General features: G+C 47.2%; 2 long non-coding RNA genes across 2 annotated transcripts; one reads left to right on the plus strand and one right to left on the minus strand.

Annotated features, from left to right (window-relative positions):
* Positions 1 to 207: 207 nt before the first annotated feature.
* Positions 208 to 2645, minus strand: LOC138920533 (uncharacterized). Its single transcript, XR_011431896.1, has 2 exons — positions 2506 to 2645; positions 208 to 558 (listed from the first exon to the last, which is right to left on the minus strand). It is a non-coding gene; the product is annotated as an uncharacterized lncRNA (long non-coding RNA).
* On the plus strand, positions 1748 to 16681 carry LOC138920532 (uncharacterized). Its single transcript, XR_011431895.1, has 2 exons — positions 1748 to 2104; positions 15642 to 16681. It is a non-coding gene; the product is annotated as an uncharacterized lncRNA (long non-coding RNA).
* Positions 16682 to 17433: the final 752 nt, after the last annotated feature.

The following is a 17433-nucleotide window of genomic DNA, read 5'->3' on the forward strand; positions in this document are numbered from 1 at the left end:
TTGAAATACTTTGATTTCCTCAATTTCTCAACTTGAATTATTATTCAAATTTGTTATTAACTGAAGTCTTTAAAAAAAACTTTTAAAAACATTTTATTTTTGAGACAATTATAGACTCACAGAAAGTTGCAAAATAGTGGTCCCATACCCTCCCCCAGCCTCCCACAATGGTGACAGCTTACAAAGTATCAAAACCAGGTATCGATGTCGTTTTTAGAAGCAGCTTTATTGAGATACAATTCACCTGTATCGAGAGTACCGCTCCAAGGTTTTTAGTGCATTCACAGAGGGAGACGTCTCTTTAAAACAAGGTTATAGTGGAGACTAAGCTGAGCCTCGACGGTGGTACTAATTACTTTGCTCGGGGTTTCATTCTGTTCGCAGTCTTTCTCCTCAGATGGTGTCTCGAGGTGTCCAGTGGCACCCTCGGCACAGCTGCACGTGACCACGGATCATATTGCCCTGGGTGGACAGAGGAGTGCCTCTTCCTCCAGGGACCCTTTGCCGTGTGCTTTGCATCCACCGTGTTTTGAGATTTACACATACCATCTGAAAGAACTTTTAATAAGTTAAATAATTTAATTCACAGTTCCGTGAGATTTGCATGTTTTAATCTCATTTATAACATTGCATGAGCACTAAGGTCTTGATTTCCATGTAATTCTAAATAGTTATGACTTATGTCAACTGAAATTAAGAGTCCAGGTGATCTGAGTGAAGTTTATTCAATAATCACTGTGAGGAGTTCAAACCCCCGAAAAACGGTTCGACAGTGTTCTGATGGAACTGCTCTGAGGTGTGCGAGTTTAAGTGCAGCTTATATCTCCTTCACACAACAGTGGATGAGCAGGGAAGAGGAAAAAAACCCCTACAACTAGATTTCATATATGTCAAAAAAAGGATAGGGTACATCTGTTTTTTCCTCTAGATTATACATTAAAGATAACACAAACAAGAATTTCTTGGTTATAGATCAAACAAGTTCAGGGATGCTGACGTTATCTATGTGTGGAGGGAGGCAAGGACCAGGGTCATTATTTATTCCTTCAGTCTCCAAGAAATGCAGCTGTGGATGTAGGCGCTAGGTGCCCTTTATCTTTCCCCGTTGCCGATTTCTCCGGCTGGCGTCTTCGTCCTGAGACGAGGGACTGCAAGGTCACTCTGACCCAGGCTGAATGCAGCCGGCATGCCTGCTGCACAGGGCAGCATGGATTTGATCGTACTCACGTAAGCCCGTGCAGTTTGCTTGCTGGATTCACCTGTTAGACCAGGGAGAGCGATCCCAAAAATCTGTCCACACTTACTTAGTGAAACCTTTTCAAAAGAGCATTGTATCCTGGGTAATGTAATTTTGTATGGAAACAGAGGTCTGCCTGTCAGTTTTGTAATTGACATCTAGTTGAAAATTGAGTGCAGATAAAGTGTTTTAAAACTTTCTGGGGTATCTGATTGGTTTCCTCTCCTTGGGCAGTTCTTAGCTAACAATTCCTTTCCCTAGCAGCCCCAAACCTACAAAGCAGAAGCTCAGACTCTCCAGACTTGGGCAGAAAGCCTCAGGAAGAGAGCCCACAGAGTGATCAACTGGTCCCAGTTTGCCTGGGACCTAAGGATGTTCTATGCACTGTTTATAGAGAAGCACATTCTGTGACTGACCACCACACCGATGTGAAGATGTATCCTGTTGTCACTTAAACTTCATCTCTGAGCCTGTGCCACCAGGAAGGCAGGAAACTCAAGCTCAGTCAGTATGGGGGCCCTTCCCCCTCCAGGGCTGCCCCAGAATGAGGGAGGTCCAGTGGTACCCAGAACACAGGGAAAGGGAAGTGTCTCCACTTTCCGTCCCAGCCGGCAGATCCCCTGAAGCAGGTCCTAAGTCATCTGCTTGAGCCTGAGGCTGAGCGAGGGCCAGGTTTACTCAGGTGGACAGTCCCAGGACTTTCTGCCCAGCCCCCAGTGTCCCAGGACTTTCTGCCCAGCCCTCACTGTCCCACCACCCAGCCCTTCTCTTCTGAAATCAAAGAATAACAAGAAGATTGTGTAGCTGGAGCAGGAGCCCCAGGGAGACCAGGCCAGGGGAGTCAGACATGGAGGAGCCTCTTTCTAGGTAAGGTGACCCCGAAGGCCCTTGCCCAGGGCTTCCTCAGTTTATGCCTCCTGCTGGGTGAATGGGTGCAAGCTTTCATTGTCAAAAGTGACCAGGTCTGGACAGTGAGTTATGTGGCCACTCCAGTCTTAGGTCAGGAGGGCACAATGGAAAGCCAGGGAGGGTTTAAGTGGGGCAGTGAAACGTGATTTACATTTTATAAAGTTCCCCGGGCTCTGCTCAGCGACAAGAGGGAGCTGGAGGGGCCGAACGAAGGCACGCGGTGAGGGGCCCCAGACACAGAATGGGGGCCAAGAATCATTTCGGACCCTCAGTCTGAAGTTCTCTGACAGCCTCCCCCTTCCCTGGGGTCCTCCCTGCCTGGAGAGGGGCCCCAGCTGCGCAGCCCAGCCAGGCCTGACCTTGAGCGAGGCCATCTGGCTTCCGGCCACGAGGCTGGAACTGAAATGGTGGAGAAATCCCTGCATTTCCCGGGTTGACGTGGAAGGGATCAGGTTACCTTCTGGTCCGCAGACAGAAGGGGGCTCTTCTTGGAAGGGGGAGCAGGGGGCAGGGACTGACGGAGGGGCCCAGGCTGGTCGTCCAGTGGGGTAGGGGAGAAAGGCCGAGCAGGGCCTGGCAGCTCGGGGACCACCATGAGCGAGGTCTGGGGAGAGGGGAGGCCCGGGACCTGGAGCTGGTGGGTAAGGCCGGCGCCAGGCCGCCCGGGCGGGGGGCGGGGCAGACGCCGCGGGAGAGCGCGGGAGCGCGCGGCGGAGAGGTGCGGGGTGCCGAGCCCCCGGACGCCCGTCTTGGCAGCAGGGCGCAGGTCTCGGCGCGAGCGAGGACGCCCACCCCTGCCCGGCGCCAGAGCCCGCGCCCGCCCCCCGGGGCCCGCTTCCCCCGCGGTCTCCTCCCCTCCTCGCCCCTTCGCCCCTCCTCCCCCCGCTCCGCTCCCCCGCCCCCGGCCCCCGGCCCGCCCCGGCAGCCCGGCCCCCGCCTCCGCGCGCCATTCCTCGCCGTTCTCCCGCCGCGTCCCCGCCAGCCGCGTCTCGGCCATGGCGGGCCTGGTGCCGCGACCCGCCAAGGGCTACCGGGTGGTGCTGCTCGGGAGCGTGGCCGTGGGCAAGACGGCGCTCGCCACGCAGTTCGCCTGCGGCAGCTTCCCCGAGCAGTGCGAGCCGTCGGTGGAGGAGCTCTTCAGCAAGGTGATCGAGGTGAACGCGGCGCCCGCCCTGCTGGAGATCGTGGACACGGTGGGCGCCGAGCACCTGGTCACCCTCAAGGACCTCTACATCAAGAACAGCGACGGCTTCGTGGTGCTCTACAGCGTGTGCAGCGAGGCCTCGTTCGAGGCGGTGCGGCCGCTGCGGGAGCGCATGGGCCGGCTGCGGGGGCCCAAGGCCGTGCCGCTCGTGCTGGTGGGCACCAAGGCCGACCTGGACGCCGAGCGCCAGGTGCTGACGGCGCAGGGCCGCGCGCTGGCCCGCGAGTGGCGGTGCCCGTTCCTGGAGGTCACGGCCAAGAGCAAACTGATGGTGGACCAGGTGTTCACGCAGGTGGTGCGCGAGATGGAGGCCCTGGCCCCGCCCGAGGAAGAGGTCCCGGCGGTCCCCACAAATGCCCAGGATACGTGGCCATCGGAAAGATTCATTGGCTAATAGGCAACGGTTACTTTTTAATATGTTCGTCGCTTTTCGTGATTTCTGCAGCTCAGTATTCCTACTCTGCTTTTTAAAAGAAAGTTTATCCAGCCGTGAACAAGTGGTTACTGCTATATACTAACTCAAACCTGTGCTTCCAGCTGTCTGCAGAGCTTCTTCAATATTTGGTGAAAACTTTGCAACTTTGTTGAACTCTGACAGTGCTATAAGAAGAAACTAAAAGTCGATTTTTTTTTTCCTATATGGAGAGAGTACTACCCTTTTCTTCAAGTGGAACCTGTTACGGGATTTTTTTTTTTTTTGAATAATTAACACCTTCGAATGTCATCGGACCTTTGAAACTGGTGGAGGAAGATGAACTAAAGCGTTTAAGCTTTCAATTCCATGAGGTTTTCATCTGTTTGCCTCTCATGTACAGCCTTGCATTGCAGCAGTAATATTTTCCTTTCCGTGTATTTCTAAATATAGTTGTGACACACATAGCACTGGTTTTAAAGGGATATTGTATGCCCTGGGAGGGGAGAGGAACAGCTGTGTATCACACCGAGACGGCTCAGCTCTGCTGTCAGTTTTGTAATTGGCATCTCATCAATTTCTGCATCTGTAAATTGAGTGAAAATAAAATGCCTTTAGAAGTTGATAGTTTTTGATATTTGTCTTTCAAATACTTAAAGCTCCAATTCCTAAACTTCCTGTACAGAGTCTCTTTGCTTTTCAGTTATTTTCCAGGAAACAAGATAGTAAATAGAGGAAAAATGGCACCACGTCTCCTTGCGTGTTTTTGCAAAAGTGCTTTCAGCAGCCAGTGTTTTTTCTTGTTTGCTGAGTAGGATATTGTGTCTGAATACCTGCGTAGTTTGACAGTGACACGGGTCCTGAATAGGAGCAAGCCATGGAAGGATCTTTTTGTGTGGCTTTCACATAATGATATAAGAGACTTTTCTTGCGCTGGTTTAAAAATATCAATGTCTTATCATTTTAAAAATTTGTCTTGGATAGGAGTTGCCTGTGCTTACTTCTACAAGTTAACAATTTTACCTTACCCACTGCCACAAATTTTTCAAATTTAGAAGCTTAACCGCCATTTGAACATCCTTTTGAAAGAAACAAACAAGAAAGCTCAAAACTATGCCTGTGATCTGAAATAGTTAGTTTTGTTAAAGGAGAGTTACTTATAAAGTGATGGTTATACGAGGCTCTGGAAGTTTTATTTATACTGTATGTGATGTTTGAATAGAAGGATGGATTTTATTTTAACATAAAAAATAGGTATATTTCAGAACCTAAGAGTGCCTGTAAGCCAACTTGCCGTGAGAGAGGGCCAGGCTGGGAAGTCTTCCTCTCCCCACAACAAGGCGGGAGGTAGGGTTGGGGGCACTTGCTTTTGAAGCCTTGAAACCCAGCTAACTTACTCCCCTCCTCTGACCCTCTATCTTCTGGGTTCACTCCTCCTAGCACTGTCTCCTCACACCCCCTTCCGGGACCATCATTTTTCAAGGGGACATTTCAAAGGCTGGGAGGCAAGGAGAGGGCCGTGGGTGGAGGCAGGAAGTGCCTTCCTGGCCTCAGCTGTCTCTGTCCAAAGGTGCCCCTTCCTCCTGCTGGAGCAGGGCAAAAACCCAAGGCTGTTCCTGGACTGGGTCTTGGGCTGTGCAGAGAAAGCACGCCGAGGCTGAGCAGTGTCCTGTCCCCAGCCTTGAGAGCTGGGCCCCAAGACTGCAAGCTGGGTGACTGCCATGGCCCTGCCCTCCCCCCACCTCCCGCCCCCGTTTCTGACTCTCCACCTGCCTGTGCTGAGGCCTCCGGGGAGGTCTTGTGTCCCTGGATCCCAGTCCCTCTGGCTATCAGACTCAATCCAGGAGAAAACTCACAAATAGCCATTTTGCCTTTAGATTCCTAGGACCACCTCAGACACTCCCACTCAGATCCAATTTCAGCTTAGAGCTGGGGGTGTTCCCAGCTGTCTGGTCTACATGATGAATGACCAGGCCCACATCATCAGCTCCTGTGACCTCAGGAAGATGTATGAAGCAGCTCTCTGGGTGTGTACGCACACACACACACACACACACACAAATATTCGTGAAGTTAGAGAACTACACACTGGATTTTCTTTCTCCTCCTATATTCCTAATTTCTAACTTGTATATGTTACACACAAGTTGCCCACAGTTCCTCAGGAGTCAAGCGAGGCCTCAATAACTCTAACATGAATTTCCAAGCAGCAAATGTGCCCACGTGTCAGAGGTCTGAGGTACCCAGGGAAGGCTGGTTGTCTGACTTGTTAGCTTGCAAGTGCTGTGACAATCTCTAGCCCTCCGCGGTCTGACACTGAGCTGCAGGCTGTGCATGCTCTGCCTGGTCTCCTCTCCGTAGTCTCCACAGTGGTTGTAACGTTCACATGCCCACAGGCAGGGTGAGTGCCCCTGAGGCTCCGAATGCTCTGCAATCAGGGGAGGGGCAGACTTTTTTCCTGCCAATGTGTTGCGGCTTTGATGGGTATTATTCAGATTGCTGGTGATGAGAGTTCTTCTGTAGAGTTTTGAATGATGTTTGATTTCCTCTTCTGTGAAATGCCTGCTCTTTTTGCCAGCTTTTAAAATTGTGTGCTCTGTCCTTTTCTTCTTGCGTCTTGGAGATCTTGCAGCACCTCTGTGGTGTACGGCCACTGAGAAGCCCCCCATGATCTCTCCCTCCTGGTACTCATGCCCTTCTGTGATTCCCTCCCCTCAAGTATAGGCAGGACCTAGTGACTCTCCTTTAAGGAATATAACATGACAAAAGTGATAGGGTGTCGCTTCTAAGATTATGTTACAGAAACGCTGATTTCTGTCTTGCTCACTCTCTCAGCCTCTCTCGCAGAGCCTTCGTTCTGGGAAAAGCAAGCGGCGTGTTCTGACTAGCCCCACGGGGAGGGCCAAGTGGCAAGGAACCAATCTCTCCAGCCAGCAGCTAGCGAGGACCTGAGACCTGCCAACAGCCTCATGTATGAGCTTAGGAAGGTGACCCTTTCTCACTTGAGCCTCGAGATGACGGCAGCCCCAGCCAATCCCCTGCTGGAGCCTGTGAGAGACCCCAAGCAGAGGACTCAGCTGAGTTGCCCCGAGGCTCCTGACCCAGAGGATAATAATATGAGTAATAATAATATGAATAATAACATGAATTCATAATAATAATAATAATATGAGATGATAAATGTGAATTGTTTCACATAAGTAAGTTTTAAGGTAATTTGCTATGCAGCAATAGACAACTAACGCAGCATTTTGGTGCCTGGAAGTGGGGTTCTGACATATAACTATCTGAGAATGCAGGAGTGACTTTGGAACCAGGCTGTGGGCAGAGGCTGAAGGATTCTGAGGAATGCTAGATGAAGGCTGAGTCACCTCGGACGGACTATTAGCGGAAAGCTGGACTGTGAGGATGCTGCCAGTGAGGGTTCAAAAGGAAGTGAGGAATAGGTGTCCTTGGTATGTAATGGCAGAAAGCTTAGCAACATTGTCATCTGCAGCATGGAAAGCAAAAAAATGTGCCTATTGAAATTCACAATCCAGCTAGCAGCTTGCCAATCAAGTGCAGAAGGTGCTGCCTGGTTTCTTCTGCTGCTTATAGTAAAATGTGAGAAGAGAGAAATGAGTTGAGAGGACTGGTAAACAAAAAGGAACCAGTACTTAATGGTTTTGAAAATTCTCAGTTTCTCCAAATGGTAAAAGATGCTAAAGTTAAGAAATGACTTCCACGTGAATTTCAAATCTAGAATTGGTCTAAAAATGCAGCCAAGGGTGTAACTGTAAAACCTTTTTTTAAGACCTCAGAAAGATCAAAGGTGACACCTCAGAGTACTATTCAGTCACAAAATGGGTCCACTAAAAAGATTAAAACGAGCCTCACAGACCCTCTAAATCAAACAACAGGGCCTCTAGGAGGCTTAAACATGGCCCCTCAGCCATCACAGTAGGAGCCTGAGACAGAGCAGGGCTTATCTCAAAGACCTGTGTGGGTGCATCTTTCTCTAATGGAGTAAACCCAATTCTCAAACAGATTTGTGGGCACATTTTTTCTCTTATGGAGTTAAACCAAGTATCATAGGAGATACACAATGTTTTTGAAAGTATTATATCAGCAAAAACACTACCAACTTGGACTAAAAAAGATAGAGCCAGTTCAAAATGAAAGGAGACTTTGGACCTCCCTTCCCCAAATTTTACTGCAAGGAAGCAGGCTGAGAAAACTGCTTGGTTGCAAACATGTGCTATCTTTTATTCAAAAAAAAAGAAAAAAGATGACTCAGAGGGCAGAATAAAGAGCTCAGAAGACAGAGCCTGAAGCAGTGGAGGATTATTTTCAGGACTTTAGACCTAATCAAAAAATTTCTTGGTTGGGTTTCAGGGTCCGGCCCCATGGCCAAGTGGTTAAGTTCACATGCTCTGCTTCAGTGGCCCTGGGTTTGCTGGTTCAGATCCTGGGCATGGACCTAGCATGGCTCATCAAACAATGCTGAGGTGGCATTCCACATGGAAGAAATAGAAGAATCTACAACTAGGATATACAACTATGTCCTGGGGCTTTGGGAAGAAAAAAAAAAGAGGAAGATTGGCAACAGATGTTAGCACAGGGCCAATCTTCCTCACCAAAAAAAAAGTGATATAATGTAAGAAAAAATTCTTGGTTGGGTTTCAGAATTGCTATGGTCCAGTGACTCCTTCGTGTTTCCCATTCCCCTGCTTTATAAACAGGAATGTCTAGAGCAGTTATCCTATTACAGTTCCACCATTGTGTATTGGGGGGCTGTGTGATGGGGGAGAGGCAGATAACCTGTTTCTTAGTGTCGTGAACCTACAGACCAAGAGAAACTGCATTTGAGGAGCTGTTTACTTAAGGAACCACACAAAGGAGGCTCATCTTCACCTAGACTTGTTTTAGATGACGATTGGGAACTTTAAGCAGATCAAACATGGAAGATTACATTAATTCATTTTATAATATTAAACAAACCTTGCGTCTCTGAGATAAACTCCAACTGGCTGTTATTTGATATAAATATTTATATATTTGATCAATTGATTTTGCTAAGACTTTGTTTCATATTTTTGCATCTATGTTCATGAATGAGACTTGCCTGTAATTTTCTTTTCTTATGCTGTCCTTCTTTGCATTTGGTATCAATATTAGGCTAATACATGCAAAAAATCTAGTGGGGGGAGTATTTCCTCTTTTTCTATTCCTTGGTAGGCTCTGTGTAAGATTGGAATTGTCTGTTCTTTCAACATTTGGTAGATATTGCCTGTAAATGCATCATTTTGAAAAGATTTTTGATGTCTTTGATGGTTACAGGTTTTTAATTTTCTTCTTGATTTAGTTTCTTAATTTGTATTTTTCTAGGACTCTATACATCCTATGTCTTTTCAAATGGATTGGTATAAAATTGTTCATAACAACCTCTTGCAAGACTTTTAATAACTGCTGCAGTTTGGTTACATTCTCCACTTTGTTCCTAATATTGTTTATTTCCGCCCTTTGTCTCTAGCTCTTTCTCTAGCTCTATTTCTATCTCTGACTTACTCCAAAATTCACAAAAGGAAAGGTTGATCAATTCTCAGAAGCAGACTCTAGGATGAGTGGAGCATGCAGGATGCTCATTAAGAAATGCCTTTGGATAACACCTGTGGGAGGAAGGGGACGGAGGCAGGAGGGCTGAGGGAGAAGCTGAGCTGCACTGCAGCCCTAATGACAGGCTCGGTCACCCCACAGGGGTCTCGAGCTAGACTGGCCCTTCAGTTGTTCTAGGTTGGGTCAAAATGGCCAGATCTTCATCCTCCCCCACCAGATCAGTCTCTGGATATGGTGAGTCCCAGGAGAGGGTGTGATGCTGAGCAACGCTGCTCTCTGCAGCTCAGGCAGTCCCTGCAGGGCTGCCAGCTGCAGGCTGCCGACCAACAGCTGAGGCAAGAAGCCTCCTGACGGAGGACCCGGGCAGCACACCCCTAGTCCACCATGGCGATGGGGGCGTCTGTGAGTCACGTCTTTATTTTCCTTGGCTTGCTTTCAGTCGAGCTAACTCGTTCCTCAGGCTTATCTTTTCCTCTTATAACTTTTCTACACTTACCCTGAAGTGGCCAACACATGCCAATTTTTTGTTTTTTCTAACTATTTACCTTACTGCATATATGAGTTAACTCAGGAGAAAGAAACCACACCAATTGTTTTAACAGAGAGATTTCAATATAAAGAATTATTCACCAGGTATTAGAAAACGGAAAAAGCAGAAAGGTGGCAATACTGCATCTCAGAGGTGGTGTTTCAGGCAGGAGCGGCCGTGCCTAGCATTGAGGGAACAGAGGGAAGAGGTGAGATTATCAAAACTTAAAAGCTTAGAGAAGGGGCCCTGCAGGAACTGAAGCCTAGACCTCTGAGGAAGGGCCGTGCCCGACCAGCGCTGATGCCTCAAGAGCTTGAGGGGGGCACCGCACGGGCTGAGGTCCAAACCCTCTAAGCACAAGGCCCAGCAGACTGGTGCTGGTATTTCTCAGGAGGCGCAACGAGGCTGCCTCTTACGGGTGCGAGAGAACTGCAGACCGGAATCACGCCTCGCCTCACGGTGCTGCGCCGTCTCTGGCACACGGAGCGGAGCAAGTTCACTTTCCCTCCTCCAGCCATCCGGCCCACATCTATCCCATGGTGACAGCTTACAGTGGACCGTCCTGGTTAGACAGACTAGGAAGAAGGACCTGGCCACCCACTTCCCCCGAAATTGGCCATGAAATCCCTATGAACAGCAGTGGTGCATCGTCTGACAGAGCGCCAGATGATGAGAGGATGGCACACAAAGGATCGGGCGGAGTTCTGCTCTGCTGTACGGAGGGGCCCTAGGAGTCAGAATCAACTAGATGGCGCCAACAACAGCACCTACTTTGGGGAGACTCTAACAAGGAGCTAGCTGGCAAAGGGGAGGTGTGGTTTGCAGAGACCCTGCCTCAGCATCACAAAGCAGAGGGCAGAAGGGTGGGTCTGAAGATGAGAGAATAACAACCACCACAGTGTGCCTCTTCGGCTGCTAAGCACCCACACGCACTCTCCTATACACACAACAGAAACAACTTTGCACTTCTGCTGAACAAGATGCAACTATTTATTCTCAATTGAAAATGCTCTCACCCTCTCCCCAAACTGAGGAACACAAAGCGCCAACAGTCATTGCCTTCATCCCTGGGGGCCAGTTACAATATCTATCTCAGGACTGCGTTAATTACTCCACAAATTCAGGCACAGTCCCATATGAATATCCTGTTGCCTAACGTCTAAATTTTAAGGTTAACCACTGCTAGCAATCCTTCTATAAAATAATGGGAAGACTGAGCAAAAGAGGGTATCAATTTTATGCATACACATCCACAAAAAAGGCAAGGAGACAAATATTAATGGATGCTACCGCCATTGTGTCTGTAACTGGTCATGAGGCCGTACTTAATTTTTAAGTTGTGATAAAATAGGCGTAACGCAAAACTTTACCATCTTAGCCACTTTTAAGTGTAGAGTGCAGCAGCGTTGAGAACAGTGACGAATCACTTAACGGTGGAAATACATTCTGAGAAACACGTCGTTAGGCAATGTCGTCGTTGTGTGAACATCATAGAGTGAACTTACACGGACCTAGATGGTGCAGCCTACTAGACGCCTAGGCACGGCACTAACCTTATGGGATGACCGTCGTGTGTGCGGTCCACGTGACTGTATATTCATGTTGTTGTGGACCAATCCCCGAAACTTTTTCATTTGTGAAACTGAAACTCCATAACCCTCAAATAACAACTCCCCAGTTTCCCCTCCTCACAGGGTGTGGCAACCACAGTTCCACTTTCTGTATCTCTGAATTTGACTACTCCAGATACCTCACGTAGGCGGAGTTGTACTGTGTTTGTCTCTTTGTGACCGGCTCATTTCACTCAGCATAATGTCATCAAGGTTCATAATGTCGTAGCATATGTCAGAACTTTCTTTTTCAGGCTGTATAATATTTCATCGTATGTATCCATCCACGGACATTTGGCTTACTGCCACCTTTTTTTAATTGTAAATAATGCTGGTATAAACATGGGCATGCAAATATCTCAAGACACTGCTTTCACTTTTTTGGATATATACCCACAAGTGGAGTTGCTGGATTATATGGTAATTGTACTTTTAATTTTTTAGGAATCGCCATACTGTTTTCCACAGCAGTACATTTCCACCAGCACCAACAGTGTAAAAGTGATCCAATTAGCCCACATCCTCGCTGCCACTTGCAATTTTCAGGTTTTTTCCACAGTACCCATTCTGATGGGCGTGAGGTGACCTCTCACTGTGGCTTTGATGTGCTTTTCCCTGATGATTAGTGATGTGGAGCATCTTTTCATGCACTTATTTGCTATTTGTATTTCTGCTTTGGAGAAATGTCTATTCTAGCACTTTGCCCATTTTTGAATCAGATTGTTGGTTTTTTGTTGTTAAATTATAGGAGTTCTCTATATATTTTGGATATTAATCTCTTATCAGATCTGTGATGCAAATATTATTTCCCGTTCTGCGGGTTGCCTTTTTACTTTGTTGATAATGTCTTTTGATATACAAAATTTCTAAATTTTCATGAAGTCCAATTGTCCAGTTTTTCTTTTGTTGCCTGTGCCTTTGGCATCATAGTCAAGAAATCATTGCCAAACCCAAAGTTGTAAAGCTTTTGACCTATCAAAACATAGGTTTAGTTCTACGCTCGTACACTGCACAACGATGTTTCAGTCAACAATGGGCCACATATACCATGGCGGTCCCATAAGATTGGTACCATGTAGCCTAGGTGTGTAGTAGGTTTGGGTAAGTACTGTAGAGGGGGAGAAAATTTTCCTCTAGCCTCCTAGGTTCTTCTGGCTGGTCTAAGTATTAAATTGACATGCAATAGATTAATAGGAGAAAAACAAACAAAAGTTTATTAACATGTATACAGGAGAGAAATCCAGGAAAACTGAGTAACTCACTAAAATGGCCAAAGTTCTCACCTTAAATACCATCATTAGGTAAAGACAAGAGAAGATGTTGGGGGTGGGGAGAATCAGGAACTTCAAAGGGAAGGAAGGCAGTTCACATGTAAGTGAAAAGGAGCAAACTATGGAAGACAAGTGTGTGGCCGCACAAAAACAGAAGAACAAACAGGCTTTTCTAGGTTCCTCCCTGTCTACCATCTAGTTCGTGTTATGCTAAGGTGACAGCTTCCTTAGACAGGTTTTTTTAATCTGAATTCTTTTAGGCAGTGAAGAGGGAGGTAAGAAGAAAACTTTCTGAGTCTTTTGTTTCTTAAAATTATCAGCCTAAAGCAATCCTCTTGTTAAAGGGACATATTTTGGGGTGGCAAATTTCGTTCCCCTTCAGTACACTCTGTGATGTTTGAACAACAATAAAATCCCCTAACAGCACATGCTCACAATGTGTCCCCGTCATTAAGTGATGCATGCCTGTATCCTATTTCCTCACTCTATGTTTGTCTTTATGCCAGTGCCACACTGTTTTGGTTGCTGAAGCATTGCAGTAATTTGGAAATCAGGAAGCGTCTTCCAGCTTTGTTCTTTTTCTAGATGACTTTGGCTATTTTGGGTTCCTTGAGAGTCCATATGAATTTCAGGACGGGTTTTTCTATTTCTGAAAAAAAAGCCATTGGGATTCTGATAGAGATTGCATTGAATCTGTGATCACTTTGGGTAGTACTGACATCTTAGCAATATTAAGTTTCCCACTCCGTGAGCACGGGATGTGTTTCCATCTGTTTGTGTCTTTAATTTTTTCCAGCAGTGTTTTGTAGTCTTCATTGTACAAGTTTTTCACCTGCTTGGTTAAGTTTACCCTAGTATTTTATTCTTTTTGATCCTATTGTAATATGTAAATGAAATCATTCTCTTAATTTCCTTTTTGGATTGTTCATTGTTAGTGTATGGAAATGCAACTGATTTTTGTGTGTTAATTTTGCATCCTGCAACTTCGCTGAATTTGCTACTTCTGATACTTTGTGTGTGGAATCTCTAGGATTTTTTACATATAAGTTCATGTTGTCCATGAACAGAGATAATTTGATTTCTTCTTTGAAGTTTGGATGCCTTTTATTTGTTTTGCTTTCCTAATTGTTCTGGCTAGAACGTCCAGTCCTATGCTGAATAGCAGTGGTGAGAGTGAGCGTCCGTGTCTTGCTCCTGACCTTAGAGGAAAAGCTTTCAGCCTTTTGTCACTGAGTGTGACATCCACTGTGGACTTTTCATATATGGCTTCTCTTATGTTCACATAGCTTCCTTGTCTTCCTAGCTTGTTGAGTGTTCTTATCATGACAGGGGTTTGGGTTTTGTCAAACGATTTTTTTTTTTTTGCATCAGTTGAGATGATGTTGTGTGGTTTCTTCCCTTCAATCTGCTAATGTGGTGTTTACATCAATTGGTTTTTGTATGTTGAACCACTCTTCATTCCAGGAATAAATCCCACTTGGCCATAGTGTATAACCTTTTAATGTGTTGTTGAATTCTGTTTGCTAGTAGTTTGTGGAGGGCACAATTGATTTTCTCCCCAGGTTTAATGAGATATAATTGACATATAAAATATGAGTGTAAGGTATACAATGTGATGGTTTGATACACAGATATATTACAAAATGATTATCACCATAAGGTTAGTTAACACATCCTTCGCCTTACATAATTACCATTTGTTCTTGTAGTTGTGATGAGAACGTTTAAGGTCTACTCTTAACGACATTCAAGTATGATTTTTCTAATTTCCCTCTTCCACTACCCATTCCATGTCTTCTTTCTCCTCAGCGAGGACCTCAGCTGGTTGGACTTCTTTACCTAGTAGTGTGACCCAAGCATTTATTCCCAAAGGATCTGAATCCTCAGTAGGTTTCTGTCATTTTTTGGTTGATACTGTTTTCTGTAACCTTTTACTATTGTAATGGAAGTACCAAGAGGTGTCTCAAAGAACCCCTTTGGTCCCTGGGTATAACAGTGAGAGGAGGCAGCTCCTCTTCCAGCCCTTGGCTCCCAAACTCCTCTACAGTGGCTGTTGGAGAAACAGAACCATGTATTAGTCACTGATTAAAGATTATATCACAACCTGGAAGATGGAGCCTCATCCTTTCAGTGTTGTCCCCCAACTGATTCTAAAATGAGTCTTCAGTAGACCGTTCAGACTTTCTATCAGGCCAGCTATTTTGGGGTGAGTGAATAAAAAGTAGGACCATTGAATTCCATGGGCATAGACTATCGCTTCACTTCTTTTGCTGTAAAATCAATCTCTTCACCCAATAAATGCTCCGTGGGACACCAGGAAGGTCCACGAGGCATGCTGTAGGTCTGCGGGTGTGGTGACGGAGGCGTCACAAGCAGGGAAAGAACTCACATCCAGAATAAACGTCTGTTCCAGTGAGGACAAACTGCTGCTCCTCCCATGATGGAAGAGATCTAACATAATCGACTCTCCACACAGTCACTAGCCATTCCTGCAGGAAATGACACCATATTAGTGGCTCAGCATCAGTCTCTGCTGTTGGCAGGTTAGATACACTGCAGTGATGATAGCCAGGTGAGACGTGGCAAGGCAAAGTCCATGATGTTGAGCCCATGCATAGCCTCCATCCCTGCCTCCGTGGCCACTTTGTACATGGGCTCATTGAACAAGCACTTGGATGGCTGGCTAACGAGGCTGACCACTATGCACAGAATGGACTGTCCTGTCCAACTGATTTTTGAGAGCCTCCTCTGCAGTAGATGGGTATTCACATGTGACAAAGTATCCTCACAGTCTGTGCCTATCCAGAGAGGTCCAGCCTCATATCTCTTCCCCAGATCACCTTATCACCAATCTCCCAATCTTGTTTTTTCCAGGTCTCTGATGATCCAGCCAAGCCATTAGCAACTGTCTGTGAATCGATGTAGAGCCGTACCTCTGGCCATCTTTCAGTTCAGGCAAAGTGGACAACAACCAAATGTAGTGTTTAAAGTAATGACCACTGGGAGGATTTTCCTTCGTCACTGGCCTTTGGGGCCACCCCTGAGTAGGACTGTGGTGCTGAGGCCACCCACTCCTGGACCACCTGTAAGCCGGGATCAAGGTTTTTCCTCCTCAATCAACTAGTCACAAAGATCTCCCTATGCAGTCACAGGTTCGGACGATGCGTGAGGAGACACTGAGGCAGGAGCAGGGGAGCCCACAGCCCATCAGCACGCTCTGGCAGGTGCTTTAGGTACATGGTCTGTCTTCAAAGGCACGGAAGACAACAGTCTTACCGAACGTTTTGCCGCGGTGGCACAGGGCTCACCACCTTCCTAGCCTGCATATATGCACATCTGCTGCTGAGAGAGAGAAAAGCAGCCCCTAACATCTGGGAGCTGGCCTGGCCCTCACAGCTGACCACAGCCTTCTCCTGCAGAGCACAGATGAAAATACAAATAATTTCAAAATCACAAAAAATAACCAAACACTTCCCCCCTCTTGGCTACTATGGGTGACAACTGCTCCTTCACCAGTGACAGCCTTCCTTCTTACTAGATAAGTCTCCCCACTTCTGACAGTATCTGATCCAGAGCCAAACGTCGCTTCCTTCAACTTTCACCAGAATCACCTCATACCAGCCCGGATCCAAATGGTCTCTCCCACCTTCTGACCGAGACACGCCCTGGTGGCCCACGGTGTGTGTCCTGCCCTCACTGCAACGAGTTGTGAAGTCAGCTTGTTAACCGACAGGTGTGCTCCTGTGGCCTTTAGCTGCAGGGCACTGACACTTCCCATGTGTCATATGTGGCGTTGAGGCCTGGTCATTTCCGGCAGCAAGTCCTGTGGCAGTCAGAGTGCAGAACACAGAGCCACTGTAGGTAATCTAAGCAAGGGTTGGCTTAACAGACGTAATCAAGTGCTTACAAAACCACCGGAGGAGTTGAAGGAGTAGTTTCTGGGCTTGGCATGCGGGAATGACTTCCAGAATAATAGCAACTGCATGGTGGGGGGAGGTGTCGTACCTCTGGGTCTGTCACTGGAGTCATGTTTACAAAATAACCAGAGTTGCCACTCCAGCTTCTTGCAGCCAAAACAGAGATGCTTCTGCTGCTACCATCACTGTTGTCCCTGCCTGCCAGCGCCCAGGCAGCTGGGACGAGTCAGTGGAACCTGCTCAGAAAGTCCCCACCTCTTCGTGATCTTGCCTGTCAGCAGAAAAGAGCAAAGAGCCACAAAGGGCCTGCCTCCACCCTTTTCTCACTTCCAAATCTCCTGGAAGAGCATGCAGTTGGTAGTATCGCAGTCCCACCCAGCCCTGAGATGCAGGCAGCCAGGGTCAGGCAGTTGTCAGCAATTCCCTGAAGGTGGCCTCGAGCAGCTGCACTACCCATTTCCAGATTTCTCTCTCTCTCTCTCTCTCTCTCTCTCTTTTTTTTACAAAAACAAACTTTTGTATTTAGCCCCACTGGACCCTGATCTGAACTTCTGACTGTAGCCGGCAGGAGCAGCTGTGTGACTTGTTCCAGCTTGCTGCTCCCCTGGCCTTCCATCGTGGGACCCCCTTGGCTGCTTCCTTCTTGGTGGGTTTCTTCTCTAACTTGGAACCCCTCTCCAGCCCGTCGCCCAAGCCCTGGGCCCAGGGCCTCACCCTAGCCGGAGGCCCGCAGAAGGAGGCTGCCCTGA

Source organism: Equus caballus, chromosome 24 (assembly GCF_041296265.1).
Source record: "Equus caballus isolate H_3958 breed thoroughbred chromosome 24, TB-T2T, whole genome shotgun sequence".
Lineage (NCBI taxonomy): Eukaryota > Metazoa > Chordata > Mammalia > Perissodactyla > Equidae > Equus > Equus caballus.